Source organism: Cricetulus griseus, chromosome 3, assembly GCF_003668045.3.
Source record: "Cricetulus griseus strain 17A/GY chromosome 3, alternate assembly CriGri-PICRH-1.0, whole genome shotgun sequence".
Taxonomy (NCBI): Eukaryota; Metazoa; Chordata; class Mammalia; order Rodentia; family Cricetidae; genus Cricetulus; species Cricetulus griseus.
The window spans coordinates 255,837,511-255,860,110 of NC_048596.1; the positions used below are offsets into that span (position 1 = coordinate 255,837,511).

The 22,600-nt window shown below is 41.2% G+C and overlaps 1 protein-coding gene across 10 annotated transcripts in view; it reads left to right on the forward strand.

Moving 5' to 3' along the window:
* Positions 1-22,600, forward strand: part of Fars2 (phenylalanyl-tRNA synthetase 2, mitochondrial) — a 426,758-nt gene that overhangs the window by 8,244 nt on the left and 395,914 nt on the right. For 2 of the 10 annotated variants that reach the window (XM_035442917.1, XM_035442919.1), the window contains exon 2: positions 14,266-14,361. The exons of the other annotated variants lie outside the window; for them this stretch is intronic. The gene's annotated coding sequence lies outside the window, so the exon portion shown is untranslated. The remainder of the gene's footprint in view (positions 1-14,265; positions 14,362-22,600) is intronic. 10 annotated transcript variants of the gene reach the window in all.

Genomic DNA, 22,600 nt, shown 5'->3' on the forward strand with positions numbered 1-22,600 from the left:
CTACACCACTCAGGGATGGCACCACCCACAGTGGGCTGGTCTCTCGCCCATCAATCACTAATTAAGTAAATGCCCTGACTCTAGGTTGTGTCTATTTGACATAAAATTAGCCAGCACAGTAAGCACAAGGTGGAATATAAAAAAGAGGAAGGAGAGGACTGGTATCCTATGATTCTTTTTGGAGCGATATCCCAGTGTCCTAAAACCTTCCACTAGGTTCCTCTTTGTGCTTCAATCATTCCCCAGTTGTGTCTCCTGAGGACAAATTCTTTCAGCACATGCATCTTTGGGGGACATTACAGATTCAAACTATGACAAGTATAACTATATATTTCTGATCCCGCAGGCATTATAAACCTGAGCATTCGCTTTAAGTCCTTTACAAATGCCGTTAGTATGGTGGTGACTTTACTTTATAGAGTTGGATTTGAAGAGCCTCTTAGTTTTGTCTGAGTGAGGCTTCCATTGCTGTGATGAAGACTAGGACCAATAGCAGCTTGGGGAGGAAAGGTTCTATTTCAGTTCACAATTTATAGACACAAGACTGAAGGCAGGGACTGATGCAGAGGCTATGGAAGATTGCTGCTTACTGGCTTGCTCCTCCTGGCTTGCACAGCCTGCTGTTTTATACATGCTTGTCTGTTAGGATAAATCTTTCCTCCAAAAGCTGCCGAGCCCGACCGCCACCTGTGTGCTTTATGCCAGCTGCCCACCCAAGTTAGGGCCCAAATTAATACAGAGAGACTTGTATTAGGTTCAAATGCCGCTTGGCCAATGACTAGGATTCTCATCTGTTAGCTCAGTCTTAAATATCATAAATTTAAATATTTTATAAGACTTATCTTATCAGACGCCTTATTGGCGTCCCTCCTTGCCAGTGGCTCACGTCCCGCCGCTGGAGGAGGCGAAGGGGAAAGGGGGCCACTTCCTGTTTCTCCTTGCTAAATATGAGTCTCCTTGCAATGTCACTTCAGGCCTGGATCACCACTTCTCTACTACATTTCCTAATCCTCTTTGACTCCTAGTCCTGTCTAACTTGCTGTTTCATTGGCCAAAAAGAACTTTATTTAACAATCAATAAGATAAACATACACAGAAGTACTTCCCCCATCACTTGTCCAACCTGTCAAGGGTGGCATCAATCATCAATGAGGGAGGTGGGCCCTTCCTCACCACATATTAATCAAAAAAACGCTAGGCAGACTTGTCTACAGGCCAGTTTTATGGAGGCATTTTCTCACGATGCCCTCAGATGACTGTAGCTTCTGTTAAGTTGACCACAAAACCAACCAGGACAAGTCCCTCATTGATGTTTGTATGTGTGAATTCTGAGTAATGAACTCAGAGCCTTGTGTAGCACCCTTCAAAGTGCATAGATTGGGTTTTATCCTCAGGGTTTTAAAAAATATTTTGTACTTATATAAATACACAGAAATAATTGTATCTATTTATATTTTATGTCTTTTGTTTTGAGACCAGGTGTCTCTAAGTTGTCCCAGCTGTCCTGGAAATAACTCTGTAGCCCAGGAAGCTCTTGGATGTATGATCATCTTGTCTCAATCTCCGGGTTGTCTGAGATTACAGACCTCCACCCCCAGGTTGGGAAGTCCCAACTTTTTAAAGACTCCCAAATAAACAGTTTTTGATTCATCATTTATAAACCTACCTGGGGGCCACTAGACCTATCCAAGCTGAGTTTTGATGCCCGTCTGCTCTGAACCTTGCTGAGAAGTATTCTCAAGTACTCAATTGTAGTGTTTATCATTATCTTTTTCTGTGCCCCTGACAGCTGTTTGAACAGAAACTGCTTGTTACAGGGTTAGTCCATGGTATGTTCTTTAGATAAATATGAATTATTTTCATTACACTATAGACAGCCATTTCTATGACCCTGTCTCCCTCTGAAACACTGGAGGACTTTCAGGATGTAGTCTGAACTCTCAGCATAGCCTGCAATGTCCTGTTGTCCCTGGACGATTCTCCAGCCTGCTTCATCCATTTTACTTTAATATGTAATTTAAAAAAAAAATTCCTTTGAACTTCTCTCTTCTGTGATCTAGACCTGTGCCAGGGGTAATCCAACTACCTGGCAAGCTCCTCCTCCTTATCTTAGTTAAGAGACCTAAGTGAACCTACTCTCTTTAATTGGTGCAGGTCTTCCTCTTCAATGTACCTCAGGCTTGGGAAGTGCTTTTCAGCTGAGAGGGGCTGAAGTTGCCACAGATGGCCAAATCAAGCACATCCAACCTTTGCAGTGGTTTTGTTTACTTCATGACATGAGGGTTCAGAATCCAGATGGAGCCTTACTGTTGGTTGGTTTGTGTGGTGTTGTCACAGGCCTGGTTTTGTTCTTTTTCCTAACAAGTCTTCTCCAATGTCTACTTAATACTTAGGTTTGCAACCTATCTTGACTTTTACAACCCACAATTTTTGGGTGCTTGTTTCTAGAATCTGAGAAGAGGAATAGATCTGGAGAAGGGGTGCCCACCAGTCTAGTCTTTTCATCCTTTTTCGTCATTGACATGGATGTTCATCCGTCTTTGAGGCAATACACTTTCAGGACAGGGTTATGATTATTTAGTTTGAGTCACCTGCCTAACTTTTAGAGGCCAAGTGGGCATTGCTCCTCTCAGTGGGTAAGTGTGAAAGTTGGGCATGGGCATGTTGGTGTAGGCTACACACAAATCTAAATGCAGGTAGTGAAGCCAAGGGGGGTTGTTGATTGCGTAAAGCAACAAACTTCACTAGAGTAGTCTTGCCAGAGTTGCATGCTTCTTTATGTGGTTATCTGATTAGTATTGTTCTTGGCTGTTAGAATGAAAGATATGAGAATGGGAACTGTCTTTGAATATCATTTCCCCAACACTTCGAATCTAGCTTTTCACATAGTATTTGATCAGTGAGCATCAGTGGTTGAATGAGCTAATCAATCTAAACTCTTAAGTGACTCACCTGTGAAAATTATCTGGTAAACGCAATGTTACGATAAATCTTTCCACCAAAAGCCGCCTGAGCCTCACTGCCATGTGTGAGCTTTACGCCAGCCGCCCGCCTGAGTTAGGGCCCAAATGAATACACAGAAAAACTTGTATTAGGTTCAAAGCTGCTTGGCCAATGACGAGGATTCTCATCTGTTAGCTCAGTCTTAATTATCATAAACCTATATATTTTATAAGACTTATCTTATCGGATGCCTTATCGGTGTTCCTCCTTGCCGGTGGATCACATTGTGCGGCTGGAACAGGAGCGGAGGGGAAAAGGGACCCTTCCTGTTTCTCCTTCGCTTAAATATGAGTCTCCTTGCTATGTCACTCCCTGCCTGGATCACCACTTCTCTACTACATTTCCCAGAATCCTCTTTGACTCCTAGTCCTGTCTAACTTGCTGTCTCATTGGCCAAACAGTATTTTATTTAACAATCAATAAGATAAACATACACAGAAGTACTTCCCCCATCAACTCGACATGCTGTTAGTTGGCTATGAATTCGACAGATACTTAGTTGGTTATAAATTTGAACAGAATTTAGTTGTCCTTCCTCCTGACCGTTGCCTAGGTCCTAGAAAAGAATGGTCTTAGGCTTTCATGGTAATTCAACACTTCCTCAAATCACCTACTTCTTCCAACTTGCCCGTACATCCCCAGTACCCCTAAACAGTGCCAGTGCCCCTAAACAGTGCCACTAGCTGGGAACAGCTGTCACAACACATGAGCCTGTGGGGGACGTTTTACTCACAAACCATACTGTGCCTAAAATAAAAAAATGACTGGTTTTGCTTCAGCTATGCTAAGTTTTGGTTTATAATTTATTGCTACATATTTTGAGGTTGTCTTTGCTACTTAGGAAGTTTAGGATATTTTCATGCATTTGTTGTTTTACAGAAATCTGTTATGTATACACATAGACTAAGCTCCTTTTCACTTAAGAATGTTTGTATACAAAAGCCTCTCTCTGTAATAATCATTCTTCTCCCACACTTTTCACTTGATTCAGGATCACTTACATTAAATGTCATGTCTTGAGTGGACTGTGCCCTGGTTGTCATTTAAATCACACCCTATGGTTTCAGTACTTCTTCTAATACCTCATTCTTTCCCTTAACTCTACAGTCTAAAATGATTTGTCTGCACAATGATTGGTTATTGCTGTCACAGAGACTTGTTGAAGAATAATTATAATTATTGTTAATAAGTAATAATCTTTGCAGTGTCAAATATTTGTGCCTTGGATGCTAGGAACATATTAAGTGGGATGCAGGTGACTTTGATTGCAGCATAGATGACTTTACTTATACAAAGAATTTTGTGGGTAAATGAAAATTTTATAGATGTTTTAAAACAATATATAGGCCAGAAGGTTAATTACAAAGGTATTTGAGAATCAATGATGTGGTTGACAACAGCCCAAGGCTGAGCAGATGGTTATTGTATACGAATCCTTTCATACCCATTGTTGTATAGGGTTGTGGTCCTGAGTGTCTTGTGGTAGATAGTTCTTGTTATGAGGTATATGGGCCCAAATCCTGTCCTTAAAAACCTCCCAGCTCTGTCTGTCTGTCTGTCTGTCTGTCTGTCTGTCTGTCTGTCTGTCCGTCCGTCCGTCCGTCCGTCCGTCCGTCCGTCCGTCCATCCATCCATCCATCCATCCATCCATCCATCCATCCATCCATCCATCTGTTGTTGTTAGGATGTAGGATGGACACAAGCAACTCCACTTTGAATCTATCCATTCTTATGTTAGCTTAATATTGATTTCTTACATCAGTATGCGAATTCCACGAGGAAAGGACCGTGTCTGTTTCCTTTACCACTGTAATCATATCACCTTGTAGATGCTCATTAGACATTTGGTGAATGACTGAATGAAAGAAAAGAAGCTTCAGGTTTTTAGATACTGCATCTCTTGTCTTTCTGATAATTTTAGGCATCATGTGGTGCTTCATGTTATAGAGTTTGTTCACTTTATTGTCTCTGAGTGTATTGATGGGGTAAGCATCATGTTCTTTAAGAAGAGTGTTGCATATTTTAAGTACTTTTTATTTTGGTGATTCATTATTAAATTTTGTGTTATCTTAAAACTTGCTTTATTGGCACAATTTTAGTAATTTGGAATGAAGAGTCTCTGGTATATAAAATTGCTTCTTATTTTTGTGGATAATGCTGGAAACATGGAAACAAACCTCTAGTAGATCACTCTGTTGGATACGCTGTTAGACCTGCATCTTGAATCGTGTTTGCTTTTGAAAAAGAAGTCTCATGAATACTGTAGCTTACTCACAATTGAGATGCCAAGATACATTCTTTAGTTTCAGTGTGCTATCATTTTAGATAGGTATTAGTTTTACCATATCTAGGGCTAGTTGTGTGATTTTGTGATAAACACTGTAAATGTCCTATTAAGGAAGAAAACTGGGTTAGAATTTTATTTTGTATTTCACAGCTGTGCAGACTTTTCATTTTGTTTTAGATGATTCGCTTAGCATTTGGGTGATGACATTATTCATTTCCTTACTGAAGACACTTGAGATCCATGAAAGTGAGTGCATTAATAATTAGGTTGGGACAGTGGCATGTACCTCAACTGTCTTAGAGACACAGACATGGTTATACAGTTTGATACTAGAATGACTGTTAAAAAGTTATAGACTGTTATTCTGCAAGTTTTTATCTGAAGGTCTGAAATCATGTCTCCACTCTCATAAGGCAAAACCATAATTTATTTTTTTGGTAAAGAGAATTTGCAAGAACTAAAAATTGGTGTCCAAATTGGCTTCTCTTGTCTTTTATTATCCAAAGACTGGCTGCATCCTTGAAAGTTCTTATCCAAAAACTTTCAAAATATGGTTATTTGATGGCTTGTAATATTTCATATTTCCAGATTGCTGTGTTTTGTGGTCAGTGGGAGGCTGGTTCTGTAAGAGGGATGGATTCTTTGCTTTAGGGCTGGATTTTTTTTATGTGTTATCATCAATTTGTGGGGGTGGGTGTTCTACTTCCATCACTTAATACAGGAATTTTGGCTGTGTCGTTATGTCTAAGCACAATCTTATTATTGGGAATTTTATGAGACAGATTTTCAATTGTTACTGTGGTAATGTGAATGAAAATGGCTACATAGGCTCAGGGTTTGGCACTATTGGTAGGTGTGGCTTTGTTTGGAGGTACCTATGCAGGTGCCTTTGAGATCTTATAAGCTCAAGGCAGTTCTAGTGTGTATCAGTTTCTTCTTGTTGCCTGTGGATCAAGATGTAGAACTCTAGCTCCTTCTCCCGCACCAAGTCTGTCTACACATAGTGGACTAAACCTCTGAACTGTGAGCCAGCCCCAATTAAATGTTTTCCTGTATAAGAGTTGGCATGGTCATGAAGACAGTTACAGAAATACTAGAGAGTGTGCCAGGTGTTGGTGGCGCATTCCCTTAATCCCAGCACTCGGGAGGCAGAGGCAGGCAGATCTCTGTGAGTTTGAGGCCAGCCTGGTCTCCAGAGTGAGTGCCAGGATAGGCTCCAAAGCTACACAGAGAAACCCTGTCTCAAAAAACCAAAACCAAAACCAAAACCAAAAACAAAAACAAAAAACAAAAAAACAACCAAAAAAACAACAACAAAAAAAGAAATACTAGAGAGTGACCAAACATTTCCACAGCACTGGCAGCAGGCATTTATAGACTTCTCAGGGCTTTTTCCTTGCAGCATTGCAGCCAGGCGTTTGGAATGGGCCTACTGCGGTCTTTCCTGGGTTGACTCAGGGTGCCCAACTCAGGGTCCCTCCCCTCCTCCATACGAAGGCAAGATAATTACATGTCAGTGTAATTCTGATAATATTGTCTGAAGCCTCATGTAGAAATTCTCCTGACACTCACAGACAATTCTTAGGGTTCTCTTTCTTCCCAAGCATTAGCTGCTTACCAGGCATTGCCAAAGTGGTCTGACAGGTACTTTCTCTCATACTAGGTGAATGAATAAGATGGCAAAAATAAAACCAGATACCTACACTGAAACTTAGGACCTGTATATAGTAGCAAGTTGAGGTTATATTTGATATTTGAACTGAAGACTGATTCTGAAATGCTTGCATTTTCTACATGTTGCCATGTCACACATGATTTATTTGGTTGGAGTCCAAAAGCTACCTAGAAAACCTAAGAAATAATTTACACTTACTGCTTATTTTTTTCATTAGCATCCTTCTACCCTGGGTGAGCATTCATTTCCACTCCCTTTGTTGTCTTAGGTTGGCCATTCTGTGTTCTCTTTGGTTCTGTGTTTGAAAAATTAGCATTGGTGTGAATGTGTGTGAAAGTGACTGACTACAAGAGTGATCGCCCCTGCACTTCAGTAATGGACGAGAATGGAGCTCTGGTTTGGATTTTGGTGAGGATCCCTCCCAGCCTTTTATTTATTTATTTATTTATTTATTTATTTATTTATTTATTTTAACCACTTTGGTATCAGTCTCCTCCCATCCCACCCTCCAGCCATGTTTAGGCCCTGCAACTTTAGGTAGACTGATACGAGTTTTAAAAGATTCCTGACCTTACCAGTTAAGTCAGTTGTCATAGTGGTTTCTAGCCTGTGTGGAACCTGTGGAAAAGTTCCACTACTTTTCTCATTTCCTGAATGCAGCAAGAAGGACTCATGAATTTTTGTGTGTCCCGTGTCACGTGTTACAGTTTCTTTTTCTTTTTTCTGTCTTTCTTTTTCTTTCTTTTTTTTTTTTGGTTTTTCAAGACAGTGTTTCTCTGTGTAGCTTTGGAGCCTATCCTGGCACTCACTCTGGAGACCAGGCTGGCCTCGAACTCATAGAGAACCATCTGCCTCTACCTCCCGAGTGCTGGGATTAAAGGTGTGTGCCAATGCCCGGCTCGTGTCACAGTTTCTAACACATGTATGTCATCCCCTTTTTGTTAAACATGTGGGTTCCATAGTGTTGTGATCATTAATGTTTCATGTAGTTGAATTACATTACTGTTTATTGAAATTACATATCTGGTCTTAAGAAAAGCAGATCTATTTTATAGTTAAAACTTACTTTTAGACTAGACTAGAATAGCTTGAGAGTCCCTTGGTGACTTTCTAATCAAGGATGAGCAGCTCAGCCACACTAGCCTGGTAGTTCTTGTCTTAGTTAGGGTTTCTGTTGCTGTGAACAGACAACATGACCATGGCAACTCTTACAAAGGAAAACATTTAATTGAGATGGTGGCTTAAAGTTTCAGAGTTTCAGTCCATTATCATCGTAGTGGTGTGCTGGCAGACATGGTGCTTCGAGAAATAGCTGAGAGTCCGACATCTTGCAGGCAACAGGAGTCAACAGAGGCACTGGGCAGTATCTTGAGCATATATGAGACCTCAAAGCCCTCCTCCACAGTGACACACTTTATCCAACAAGACTACACCTCCTAATAGTGCCACTCCCTTTGTGGGCCATTTTCTTTCAAACCATCATATTTCTGTCTCTTCCTTGGCATCAGAGCTTCCTCTTAGCCCTTCACTAATGTGACAGAAACATATTCTCTCATTCTGTGCTAATTTCAGGGATCAGGCCACCTTTGGCTTCCATCCTTGGTAATATAAGCAACCAATAAACTGCAGCTCCAATTTTGTTTATGTGCTGGACAATATTTTATTAGGATATACATGTTAAAGTAAATAAGTTACTTGACTATACTTTCCATTGAATTAAGTAGTTATTTGCATAGGCTTTCACAGATCTTTGATAATTGGCCAGTAATTCAGTGCAAGATCTCACTAATGTGATAATATCATGATTTACTTGTATCCCATGTTTTTGGATTCATTTCATTCAGCAGAATTCTTGTATTTAGGTCATGTGAAATGTATGTGATACTGTCTCAGTAGTTCAGCTCTCTCTGCTTTCTCTACATTCTTGGTTGAATTCTCCTCAGCTCCCTGTGTACTAAGGAAACTGACTACTCTTGGCTCATACAGCATCAGTTGCTATCTTTGTGTTTATGTTTATGGAGCTGTGTTTGGTGTCCCTGACAATAAGAGGTATGGCTGGGATCTTAAGCCAAACATGTTTTATTGAGCAGATTTTCTTAGAAATCTCCATTTTGAACATCTTCTTTCCTGTGCCCTGGCATTTCACCAGACTGTGCTCCCACCACTCTTTTAGAACTCTGGGTCTATTTACCTTCCCATTGTGCATTGTGCTGAATCCTCCTCTTAGCTTCCCTTCTCTCCACACTGAGCTAAGATTCTGCATTATGTTAGTTACCTGTCTTGTTGCTGTGGCAGAATGCTTGATAAAAGCACCTTTAGGAAGGATGTTTCAGGGAAGCACTCTGTCTTAGGGTTTCTATTGCTGTGAAGAGACACCATGACCACAACAACTCTTATAAAGGCAAACATTTCATTGGCGCAAACTCACAGTTCAGATGTTTAGTCCATTATCATCATGGAAAGAAGCTTGGCCGAATATAGGCCGACATGGAGAAGGAGCTGTGAAGTTCTACATCATGATCCGAAGGCAATAGTAAGTGAACTGTCATCCATGGTGTGGCTTGAGCATACATGAGGCCTCAAATACCATCTCCACAATGATACACTTCTTCCAAGGATGCCACATCTTCTCCAACAAGGCCACACCTCCTAATAGTGCCACTCCCTATGGGCATTCAAACACTTGAGTCTGTGGAGGCCATTTCTTTTTTTTTTTTCTCCATTTTTTAATTACATGTCAATCCCAGTTCCCTCTCCCTCCTCTTCTCCCCTGCCCCCCACTAACACCCTACCTATCCCATACCATTTCTGCTCCCCAGGGAGAGTGAGGCCTTCCATGGGGGGGCATCTTCCGGGTCTGTCATATCCTTTGGGATAGGGCCTAGGCCCTCCCCCATGTGTCTAGGCTGAGGGAGTATCCCTCTATGTGGAATGGGCTCCCAAAGTCCATTCCTATGCTAGGGATAAGTACTGATCTACTACAAGAGGCTCCATAGAGTTCCGAGGTGTGGAGGCCATTTCTATTCAAACCACCACCTGGTCTATGTGGGGAAGGTACATGCCAGGAGCAGGATGTTGTTGATCACCTTGTATTTTCAGTGAGGAAGCAGAGAGCTATGAGTGCTTTTACTTAACCAGGTTTCTACTATCTTTCACTCTGGGACCACAAATCCACAGCATGGTGCCACTCATATTCAAGGTAAGTCTTTCTGTTTCAGTTAATGTAGTCTAGATAGTTCCTCACAGGCGTGCCCAGTGAGTTGCTTCCATGGTTGTTCTAAATCTCATCAAGTTGACAATCAAGATTATCCATCACGTGATCACTGTTTTTTCATACCTTCACATTAGTCCTTTGACTAATGCAGCTCTCAGTCCTAGTTACAGTCCTACTGTGCTTTCTTCCCATGCTTTGGCTAGCAGGCTTGATTACAGTGCAGCGATGACACCTTGTGGGCACATCTGTCTATGTTTCTTTGGCTCCTCACCGTACTATTTTTGTCTGTCATTGGTGATGTTGTATATGTTGAGCATATGTCAAGTACAACCCACCATCCCAGTGCCTCTTTAAAATTGCACTTAGTGGGAGCAATACGCTCCCTTATCCATGCCTTCTAACGACCCAGCCATGAAAAATGGTGGTATAATATATGTTATGTCAAGTTTGTGAGACCCCCAAAAAGACCACCAAGGAGCCGACTCACTGATGCAAACACATAAGATTTAATGTTAACTTACAAGCCTGTCCAGCAAACTGGCACAGCAGCTTCAGGAAAAGGGTGCCTGACCTCAACTGTGAGGTGTTTTTAAAGGAAAAAAACCACAGGCTGGGTAGTATGTGCCTTGGCTGTTCAGGTTTGGGTAAGAGTAGGTGACCTTTGGATTCACTGACATGGGGGCTAGGGGAATTTCAAAATTGTTACTAATGTTGCCCACCAGGACAGTTGTGATGAGAAGATATTATTTACCAAAATTAGTCATGGCCTGACCACCCAGATGGGGTCATTTTGACTGGGGTGGGCACAGTTTGGGTGCTCCTTGGAATTTTTTATGGTTCCTTGGCTGGAGCTGTATCAGCCTTGTGACACGCAGGAAATTTCTCAGGGTGGCTTTTTTCTGAGGATGGAGTGAGTTAACTCTAACATCTCTAGTTTACCTTGTTCTTACAAAATAGCTATTCGGTCTTGTTTTGTTTTTTCTTTGTCTGCTTGTTCAGACTGCCTACCACTGACTGAGACTCCTGCCAATACTAGGGGAAGGAGAGTAAATGGATTCAGTAGTTCTGTGTTAGCTGGGTGGATTAGTCCTCTAGGCGTTTTCCTGGGCTTTCCAAAAAAATAAAAGCCAGTCTTGTTCCTTCCATGTCCATCTTCCTTTAGTTAACTGGTTCTTTGCTATGTCCTCTTTCTTTGTCCTGGCTCATCTGATGTCCTTTCACAGAAGGCATGTTCTAGGTGTCTTTCACTTGCTTTCTTGGGAAGACTTTGCTCAGGCCAGGCACTCTGCCATGGTCCATGAGACAGAGAGTGCCTAGGGCTCACAGCCACAGGGATTTCTCCAAAGAAGTCATGTGTAGATGCTGTCAGCTTGTTTTTGCTGTCTGTGCCATCTGGATGCACATTCATGGTCTGCCTCACTGCATGGAACACACATCAGCTGCTGTCCCAGGCAGTAAAATGAAGGGCCTACTCAATAGAGCTAGCAGGGCAGATGCACCTCCCACTCTTCCATGCAAGGGGGGTGGGGAGGGAAAGCAGGGGCTCTCAAGCTTCCTTGAAGGGATCCATATTTAGATATGTACTGGTGTTGAAGAAGTCATTGATATTCATGCTCCTTTTTCATAGTCCTGTGTCTCTATTTGAACTATAATAATCATTTTATAAAAGCTTCTGTTAACATGTTGGTTTTAACAGCTATATACATCTAGCTTTTCTTCTGTAAATCAGTGACAGTTACTTGCTAACTAGCTATAGCTAGCTCATCTGTGGCATCACTTACAGAGTTTTTGACAATGATTTTCTATATAAACTTCCATCTCATTTAATGTTTTCTTTGCTACTCAGTATTCTGTCTGTACCTCCTCTTAGTATTCTCTGGGTCCTGGTCATCTGATTGCAACCCTAAGATTGAGAAGGATGTTATAGTTTCTCACGTGAAAGAGCAGGATATAAACCTACAGTACTCTCATTCTTCTCCCTCTTTTTTTTTTTTTTAAAGTAGGTTTGTAGTTTACAATCAGGGAATGTTAATATAGCAGTTAATGATCACATTAGTAAAATTAAACTACCCATACCTCCATTAGCAGCTTACTGTTCCCTTCTCTGTCAAATTTTGGGAAAAAGGAAATTAATTCTAACTATTTAAGAAGGAAACTCCCTTTCAATAGGTGCCTTTCCAGTGTCTTTGATTGGGTCAACTAAAGTTTTGCTCTGTGAGTTTGAGAATATTTGACTCATGAAGAGGAGAGTAGAGACCAAAACACAGGCATGGCAATGGAAGTAAATTCAGAATCACTCTGCATTCACCTACGCTGTGTGCTTTACCCACACTCCATGTTCAATTTCTAATGGGAACTCTGGAGAAAGTAGCACTGTTGCTGCCTAGTATACAATAAGTTGAAGCTTGCAGGGGAGTTAACTTTCCTGAGGTGTTGAAGCAGGACTTTGAACCGAAGGCCACTGTACCCCCGAGACCACAGTCATCTGTTTGTTCTGGGGTTTGGATAGATTCTTGGCTAAGCATTCCATTCTTCCCTGAGGTGAGGTGGCGGAGCCTCCCAGGCTTTTCTCTTTGTTCAGATTCATGTCTTCCGTGTGCTTCAGAGTTTGGCATGGCTGGCTATAGTGTGGAGCACAAAAGCAGAGAGTTTTCTATAGTTTGCCTTCAGCTATTTTTCCTTCTGGCCTTAGAAAATGTGAAGCTTGTTTATAGCCTGAGCTATGTTGAGAAACAATGTATTGCTTATTTCTTGTGCATGGGATAGTGAGCTAAGACATGCTTCTCTTCACCATTAGCAACTTGTTTGTGGTTGACACAGCTGTCAGTTTTGAATACCTGCTTTCCTAGCCTTTCCTTCTTATTTACATCCTGATAAAGCCTTGGTAAAACATAATGAGTCTGTTTTACACATGTGAAAACTGGAGCTGAAATTATCCACACCTGAGCCAGTGCTGCATAGCTAATTGATGGTGAAGCTGGGATTTGAACTCCAGGTGTCTGTCTGTAAGACTTTCTCTCCCTCACAAGTGTACTCCCTTCATGTTTCTGTGTAAGAGAAAGGGTTTTAGTTATCTTGAAGGTCATGCTGGTTTTGTCAGTTTTCAGGCCATGGCTATATTAACCCACAGATGGAACTGTTTCTGGTTTTATTTGTCCACTGGTTTTCTACCATGGTCTTTTAGGCAGCCAAGAAAAACATACCAATACCTGGGCTCTACATGTACCAACGATCACAAATATGGAGAAGGAAAGATAGGTTCAGTCCATCCATCTTTAGTAGTGAGGCCCCTATCTTAAAACAAAATAACAACAACAAAAACAAAACAAAACAAAAACAAACAAAGAAAAAAGGAAAAAAAAAGCTTCAGGGACTTTACATCACTAGGCCCAAGTAGCTGCCTGAAATGGCAAAAGGTATCTGTGTTTGCCAATTGTCCCTGTACCTGTGTGCCCATGCAGTTTCTTATCAGTCTGAGCACAGGAGGGTGATTCCAATGCCTTGCATGCATTTCAGCTCAAGGTATGGAGCCCAGATGCCTGTGGCTACTTGTGCTGAGAACCTTGTGAGCCCCTTGCACTGGAGAGAGAAGCCACTCCTAAGGCAGAGTGAGCCCTTTCCTGAACTTTCCCTCTCTTATTAAGCAGAGTTTAGAATTGATCTTGTCTTTGATCTTGAGATATGTTACAGTGACTATCGCACCATGACTTCTTGCTACCCAATTTAACCAGTCTTCCCATAATGTATGTACCTCATTCTTTCAGTTCCTTAACAGCAAGTCTGTGCAGCCAAATCAGTTGTTGCAGGTATAACAGCCTGGATTTATATCTCTGCTTATTGGAGGAAATACTCTTTAGCTAGACTTTATGCAGAAGATGTGAAGGTAAGTTAGGAGCTTTCTGAAAATGGCCAGTACTTCTGCCTTTTCACTTCTGTGGTGGTTTGAATAAGAATGGTCCCCATAGCCTGTTTGTAACTGTTTAGAAGGACTAGAGGGATTAGATGGCCTTGTTAGAGGAAATGTGTCTTTGGGAATTTCAAAAGTCCGTCTCCCCCTCATTTTTCTCACCACCCCTCCACCTGTAGATCCGGTGTAGCTCTTAGCTACAACTCCAGCACTATACCTGTTTGTGTGCCACCATGCTTCCTGCCATGATGATACCGGACCAATCCTCTGAAACTGTAAGCAAGCCCCCAGTTAAGTGCTTTCTGTAGTAAGAATTGCCTTAGTCATAGTGTCTCCTCACAGCAATAGAGCACTAACAAAACTTCTTTGGAAAATACTGCAATTTTTACTAAATAGCATTTTGACTTATCTCAAAATTTAACTCATAATGAAATATCATATGATGTAGTATTTGCATTCAGAGTGACACTGTGCAGAAATCGAGACACTTGAAAAAACTAAGGATGGGCATGGCCTCCTAAATTGTAGTTATATACTAGTTGCAGTCTGAACTGCAGAAATACCATTTGGGATATACAGCAGAGTATTTTACGAGTAGGGTACTAGGTATTTCATGAATTCCCAAGTGGATTAAAACAACTGTGGACAATATGAAAAGCAGTTTGATGCATCTTGGGCCTTCACACTCTTGGAAATTTGTAATTATTAGTTGAAAGCAGTGGTTGATCCTGGCTACACATTATAGTCATTGGGTGTTTGTAAAATTACTGTCAGGAAACCTGTGTCCCACAATTGATTAAAGTAATTGGAGGTTGTGCATTGATAGGAATATTTTAAATAGCTTCCCACTTATTGTGTTGTTTAGGAAAAGTTGAGAACTGATGATCTTAGTACTGCCCCAGGATATGAGCTCTGATGAAATCACAGCCACTGCCCATGCCTGGCCTAGGGATCTTGCAGTGCTCTGATAAACCTATGAAGTCAAAGCTTCTTTTGTACTTTTCACTGTTTCCTCAACAGATGTTAGCTTGTGTACCATAAAAAGTTTCAAAATGAGTTGGGTCTAGTAGCACATATGCAAAATCCTTGTGCCATATAACACGTTTTTGATTAACAGGACCAGTTTGTGTCTTGGTTCAAATTAAAAAAGTGCTAAAGAGTTAGGATGTAGCTCAGTGTTGAATGCTTGCCTGGCCTGCATGAAGCCCTGAGTTCAATGTCCAGTACTGATGAAAAAATGTTTGCCAGTGGATTTTTATCTCCAAAGTATAGACAGTCTATGACTTAGGATGACTGAGTTAATGGTTTTTGTGGAATTTACCATGGGTACAAAAGTAATATACATTCACATTGAGTTGATTCCATAGAAATGTGTACTTAGAATTTTGAATTTGAGTCTCTGCAGGGCCAGGGATCTTCACTTGGATGCTGTGCATTTGCATTTTCTGGCTCACAGTATTTTCATTGGCACTAGTCATGCGTAGACATTTGTTTTGGTCATTACAAGCCAGGTACAAACCTTTGACTACTTGAAAAACTTAAAAGAAACCAAAGCCTAAGCAAAAGTGGTCATGTAGAACTGCAGAGTGGCTTGCATTGAAATAAAGTGGATTGGCTTTAGAGGTTTGGAGGTGCCTCTTTGAGGAAAGAAAATGGGCAAGAGTTCCAATTGATAGATATATGTTTTCTCTTTGAGTTACAAGAACATATCTGCTTACAAGAAAGGTGCAAGTTTAGATCAGAGTGTGGCAGAACTTGTTCAAGTTAAGCATGGCCATCCCCAAAGCTTTTTAAAAAAGGTTTTATTTCCTAACTAATCTCCATAGGGCATAAAGTGTGCTGGTGAAAGACCCCCCGAAGAGGTACTTTCGTAGAGGGAGACCCACACCCAGGAATCAGCGAGGCCACGAACTGGATGCAAAAAACAAGAGGCTTTATTGGAGACGCGGGTACCCGGGGCGACTTAGCTTCTGTGTGGCTAAGCGCCCTGAGCCAAGGGAAAGGGGTCCTTATATAGGGAAAAAGGCGCAAGCTAGGAGCAGGGATTCTATTGGATAATTCTAATGAGGCATTATACAGAGCTATTCCCATTGGTCAATGTATATGAGGCGCTATACAGGGTTATTCAAATGAGGCAAAGTACAGAGTTATTCAAATGAGGTGAAACACAGAGTCTTTCAAATGAGGCGAAATACAGAATCATTTCCATTGGATGGTTCAAATGAGACACAGAGCCATTCCAGATCAGCATATTCTCAAGGTCTGGTGTCTGGTGTCTGGTACAGCAGACTCAATTCCCCCCCCCCTTCCTGATGGCTGACCTTGGGGGCGGAGACCTTGGGACGGAGTGTTTCTCTTCGGGCGGGGGCTCAGGGGCAGGGCTCCAGGCCGGCTCACTCGGTGTTTGTTCTCGTGCCGACCCACCTGGTGCTCGCCCTCGTGCTGGCCCACCCGGTGCTCGTTCTCGGGCTGGCCCACCTGGTGCTCATTCTCGGGCCGGCCCACCCGGTGCTTGTTCTCGGGCCGGGCGTGCGGCGGGTGGCGGGGAAAGGCCGCCGGGGGTGGGGATCGGGGAAGCCGCCAACAGGAGGAAGAGGAGACAAACTTGAGAAAGAAAGGGCTAAGGGACAGGGGTCTTTCACTGGAAATACTAAAGTTAAACTGAGTTTTTGTGTACTAGAGCCTTACCAGAAATACCAGGTTTAGAGTGGCTGTTTTCCAGGTGTTTATGGTAATTTGATTGTCCGCTGGGTGTTTAATTCATAACGTGGAAGAAGGTTGCCCTTTTTACTTGCTCAGCACTCCATCCTCTCATACAATCCTAACACCATTTTGTCAGTATTCACATCAAATCAAAGCTGGTTTCCAATATTCCTACTTTAGTAAACCAGAGAAGTGTTGAGAAAACAAGCCGTTGTGAGGTGGTATCCTGATCTGTTTTAAGTATACATTAGTTATATAAAGCATTTCATTCTTTAGAGTATAGTCCATCTCCTCCCAATCCAAATCACAACCAAGCAAAGTCATCAGCTGTTGACATTTTCAGTTTCCTTATTATGAACTTGAAATGCAGAAGGACTGAATATGACCCTGTAAGTCTGCAAGGAATCCTGCTCTTGCCCAGGTTATGTGGGCTGCAGCGAGATCGACTTCATCCACTTTTGATTTTCTTTCTTCAGTCTAAAATGAAGTGATATCATCTGTTCTCATTTTATCCTCAGGAACACTGTAGAGCAGTTGTCTCTACTTGTGGGTTTTGACTTCTTTGGGGGTTGAATGACCCTTTCACAGGGATAGTCTAAGACCATCAGAAAACAGATATTTACGTTATGATTCATAGCAGTAGCAAAATTATGGTTTTGAAGCAGCAATGAAAATAATTTTGTGGTCTGGGATCAGCACAACATGAGGAACTGTATTAAAGGGTTGCAGCATTAGGAAGGTTGAGAACCACTGTTGTGGCGTTTAAGAACATGTTCATTCCTCTCCTTTGACCTTCTGAAACAATGCATGAGTGTAATAATATGATAATTTTCTTAGAATGTCCATGATAGTGTCATTTTACTTGAAAGAAGTCCAATTTTAATTAATGAACTATGTTTAGATAGAAAGTCTCTGCCCGTGAATGTTGTGGTGTGTGGATTTAAAGTGTATTCTTTAGCATTATCATTTACAGTCCTTTACCCTCATTTGGGTTCTGTTAATTTATGTCTTTAGTTCAAAAAGTCTAATAAACCCAAACCAAACCAGCATAAAATGGAAAGCCTCTTATAGCACACGTTTTGCGTTTGATTTTTCATTTGGAGGAGATAAAAATAAAATACCTGTATTCCATTCATCAAGCTGAGAGTGGATTTTGTTAATGACTTGGTGACCTTTTTGCTGCCTGTGGAAACAGAACTCATCCACCTTTTGCTATAGAGGCAGACCTCACTCAAGTTCCCCAGAATGATTATCCTCACTAGACCATTACCCATCCTTAGGGGAGATATCACATGTACTTTATGACCTGCGGACCTCTATGCTGTGGGTCAGAGACAACACGAGATTCTAGGCCTTTTAGCTACAGAACCCACCCTTGTGGTCACATGTACTGTGTAAGAGTCTCTATGTAGTCACACCTTAAGCTTTATTGTACATCTGGAATTGGACTGATTGGACTGATTGTTGCTTGGAAACCTCTTCCTAAATTGTAATGTTTTAAATATGCTGACAGTGAACCACCTGGCATTAGACTCTCCGAAGTCTGATCCAGATTGACAAAGTGAGTCTGCACCGGGTTTTCATTCTCATCTCTTTGAGGGTTTGCTCCCCTGCCTGGATACCTGTAGGGATCGCTCAGATGGGCACTGAGGGATTAAAATATGTTGTCAACCTAGTCTTCTAAAGGCTGAGGACTTTTTAGCATCCCCCTTCTCCCACCATTCCCATAGTGATTATGCTGAGTGGCCTACCACATTGCACCAACTGGGAAGGATTGGTCACCCTGTCTTGTTACTCCAAGCATCTTGACACTGTTGAAGACTGTGGGATTGTTCAACTTTGGTGAAAACAATGGTAATACCCTTAAATAGAAGGTGCTCAACCTGTGATGAAAATATCCCCATTGCCCATGTTAATAGTGGCATGGAGAGTCACAGCCATTTAAAATTCACAGTAATTTAGAAACTCATTTAAGCCTTTCTTTTCTCTGTTAGGAAGCAGCAAAATTAATAGCTCTTTCAGTAATGCCCACTCAGAAGTTGATACTTCAAGAAATGAGATTACAAAAAGACAGCTGATTTAGAGGAAGAAGGAAGGCTGCCTTGGGTTATGTATGGGCTGTGCTCCAACTTCCCTTGTGGAATAGATTTGAATGTCAGTTAAATACTTTACTTGGTGTTTCAAGTTAATGAGACAGCTACAAGATGTACTAAATTTAGTGTCTAGAATATGCTTAGCCTTTCCTACCCCGAGTACCATGGTACTCAGTTCCCTATATCTTGAAACTTGGTTTGTGTCTTGTCTTTTTAAAGACTTATCTGTCTAATCTTGGCTTAAACCTTGCTTCCTTAGCTATGCTTCCTCAGTCATTTTTTATCTAAAAAATATGGTTCCCCACTCCCAATTTTAAGGTTTCTATTATTCTCTTTCTTAAATTGCAGAGTTCTTTCCTGGTCTGTGTCTGCAGTTAGCACAGTGCCCATCACAGACAGGTTCCCCATAAAATATTCATTGAAGGAAATAGGAAAATTTCAGAAAAAAGGCACTTAGAAGTGTTGAGTAGTTCTAGAGAGTATCCAGCTGACAGTTTGGTTTTGGGCATGTTCATTATTTTGCTCTAGTATGCCAGCTACCACCATAAGAGTTTCTGGAGTGTTTGTAGCATGACTAGAATAGAGGGACAGACTTTCTGTTTTATATCATTTTAATTAACTAGTCACAGATGGCTAGTGATTAACGTGCTTGATAACACATATCTCCAGGATGAAATTTTATTGATTTCTGACAATTAAAAGTATTGTCACCAACTACTATGCCAGCAAATACTGGTAATTTTCAGAGCCAGCAAGGCCATGTAAAGATAGTACTATGTGTATAACTCATTTCTATACATAGTTGTTAGGCTGTGTGTTTTATTTGAAATTTGGGGAAGATCATATAGTCTTCATAACAACTTAGGATTTTGTCTTACTGCATTTTCTTCTACTCACTGCTTTTATTATTCGATTTGTATCATATTAAAATTTGACTGGAGCCATCCTGGGCTTAAGTGTGAGAGACTATGCCTTTCGAAAGATGGTTGGATTTACTTTACATTTAGGTGTTCTTCACTTTCCTTTGTGTGGATTATTAATTTTTAAGGTGTGACTGTGACTAGCAGCATGGATTGATCTTAGAAGATAACCAGTTTTCAAGTGCCGAGTAAGATTTAAAAAGAGAATTGTCACATTGAACTAGACTAACATGTTAACACTTTCCTAGTAAAGGTAAGATTTAGTGAGGAATTTAAGAACAGATTTTAATTTGATTTGCTGAGGTTAGGCATGCCCAGGGTGCTCTGACATAGAGTGACAGTAGGTTTGAATATCTTTCTTAGGCTGCTGTTGTGTTAAATTGTCTCTTTCAAGTCTTCAGATAAGAGATGAGAAGAGCTTAGAGTTGTACCTTTTACTGTGTTAAAGATAAACATTGTAGCCATGTTTCACAATGGATATTTTTGTTGTCAGTTACCACTTTAGTCATTTTTCATAAATACTGTTAACTGACGTCTCTCCACAGACATTATGGGGTAGACATTACCACTGTGCTTTCTTCAGAACTTTTTTTTTTACCATCTCAGACCAAAGTTTCTGCCACTTGTACTTCCTGTCTGAGAGTTTGGCCGTCCATGTCCATAGCCATTGTTCAGGCCAGTATATGACACTGACACCTGAGTGTCTTCAGGGATCATGTCTTTTAAAATGACTGTAGCCCACTAATTGCCTCACATTGAGAAATGGGAGACAGTTCTTGCATTGGACATGGAGCTGTCCAATTTAGTCACTGCTTCTGGCCAACACTGACCTTACATCTCACACCGAGTCTGATCATTTCTTTCATTTAAGAAAATAATTCTTGAAAATTACCTTTAAGTGACATGTGGTAAAGGTAGCTTTCTTGAGTATATATTTGGTATTCAAACTTTCTACCAGTTTCCACTGAGAAAGACAGAAACAGTCACACTTTTAAGTATGTTCCAGATTTAAATTGGCCCACCCTGCAGAGCAGCACATCTCAATCAGTGAATTCAGGATGGATTTGGAGCCATTTAATGAGCAACAGGAATTTTTGGAATTTGAAAGACAGTGTTCTCTCCCCCAGATGCCTTGCTCTGGAGATTGCTGTGGGCATATCCTTGAATTCAGGAGACTCACAGACAGAGCAGGAGGTACACTGGCCTGGGTATGTAGGAGAAAGAGGCAGTGAGTGGCCTGAAAGGCAGCCTGTGCCCGGCTGCGGCATTTGGAGAGGGCGTTAGGGAAAGGCTCCTGAGTAAGTGGCAGTCTTTGTGGTGATGGGAACTGTAGACTATTTTAGCAGTGCAGGGGGTGAGGAATTGCATACATGGAATGAATGATACAACCTTGACAGAGGACAACAGGAGAGTTAGGCTAGGTGCTAGGAAAATCTTAGGGTTTGTTATGTTCAGCTATAGTGTGGGATATAATTCATGGGAGAAAATGGAGACTTGAGCCTATGTGGAGCAGGTGACAGCCAGAGAAGTCACTGGTCTTTGGCAGCTAAATAACCCTGTAATTTTGAAAGGTAGATTAGGATTGGTGTCAGTTGTGACTCATCTAGAAGGAAGGTACTGAGGATCTTTATGTTGTGTCAGTTCTAGTGAGAGAGGAAGCAAGGGACAAAGTGACTTGAGATTGTAAGGCTAGTGGTCCTGTCAGCTGTTGATTGCAGGGGATGCAGAGAGCACCAGGTCAGGAGCATTAGGCTCTGATGCTTTTGTCCTGAAGGGGTAATGAGTGTCTGGTACAGTGAGCCTCCCTCCTCTCTGTCCTCATTGCTCACTAATGGTTATGCATTTCCCTATGCGTGCATATAAGCTCTGCATTCCTTCACAAGGTCAGCTACCCTGCACCCACATCAGTACTCTGCTCATGTTTTAAGCCATTTCATGGTTGGAGCTACTAATGAGGAGTGGCCCTATTCTTAATTTACTTAGGTAGTTCCTAGACATACAAATTAAGTTTTTTTTATTCATTTAGTGAATGTCCTTGTTCGTGAATTATTTCTTCATCTTAATAGGTCTATTTACAGGTTCAAATTGCTACAGATGGGTTTGCTGATTAAAGGATATGTGCATTAAAAATTAGATGGATATTCCTAAATTGTTTGCTATTAAATTTTTATCAGCATTTTTTCTTAGACTATTGGATCTTTCCCAATCTTGGGTTATTTAAAATGATCTCATCATTTGAATATGCATTTTTCTAGAGTGGAGTGACATTTCATGGAATGACTTTCAGAGGTATTTGCAGTTCATTTTTGGGGACTTTCTGCCTCTGGGTGATTCCCATTTTTCCATTCAGAAGCTGGACTGTGAGGTGCTTACTATTGTAGTGCTTTCTCATGGAGTTTTGGTTTATGCATTGGAATAACATGAAGGCAATAGTCATCTCTTTGTCCTCTATTATTACAGTTTTGTTTGTCTTAATCACAAGTGACTCAGCTTTTATCAGATGCCTTTAGAGAGCCTGGCGGTGGAGCATATGATTGGAAGAATGAATTCCAGTAACAATTATCACTGCATTCACTCTCTCCCACCACACTGTTTTTCCATTAGCAATTAGCAGGGTTCTATTTGTCAGTATTTTCTTTGTGATTTTTACATAGACTTTAACAAGTAGCACTTAGGAATGTTTGATCTGTATCTGATTCCTCAATGAAACAGCTTTCCCAAGTTTATTGAGAGCCTCCTAGTGGTCAGTACTCTCCACATCCACAGTATTTTACCCGCTGGAGTCACCTGTGCCTTTT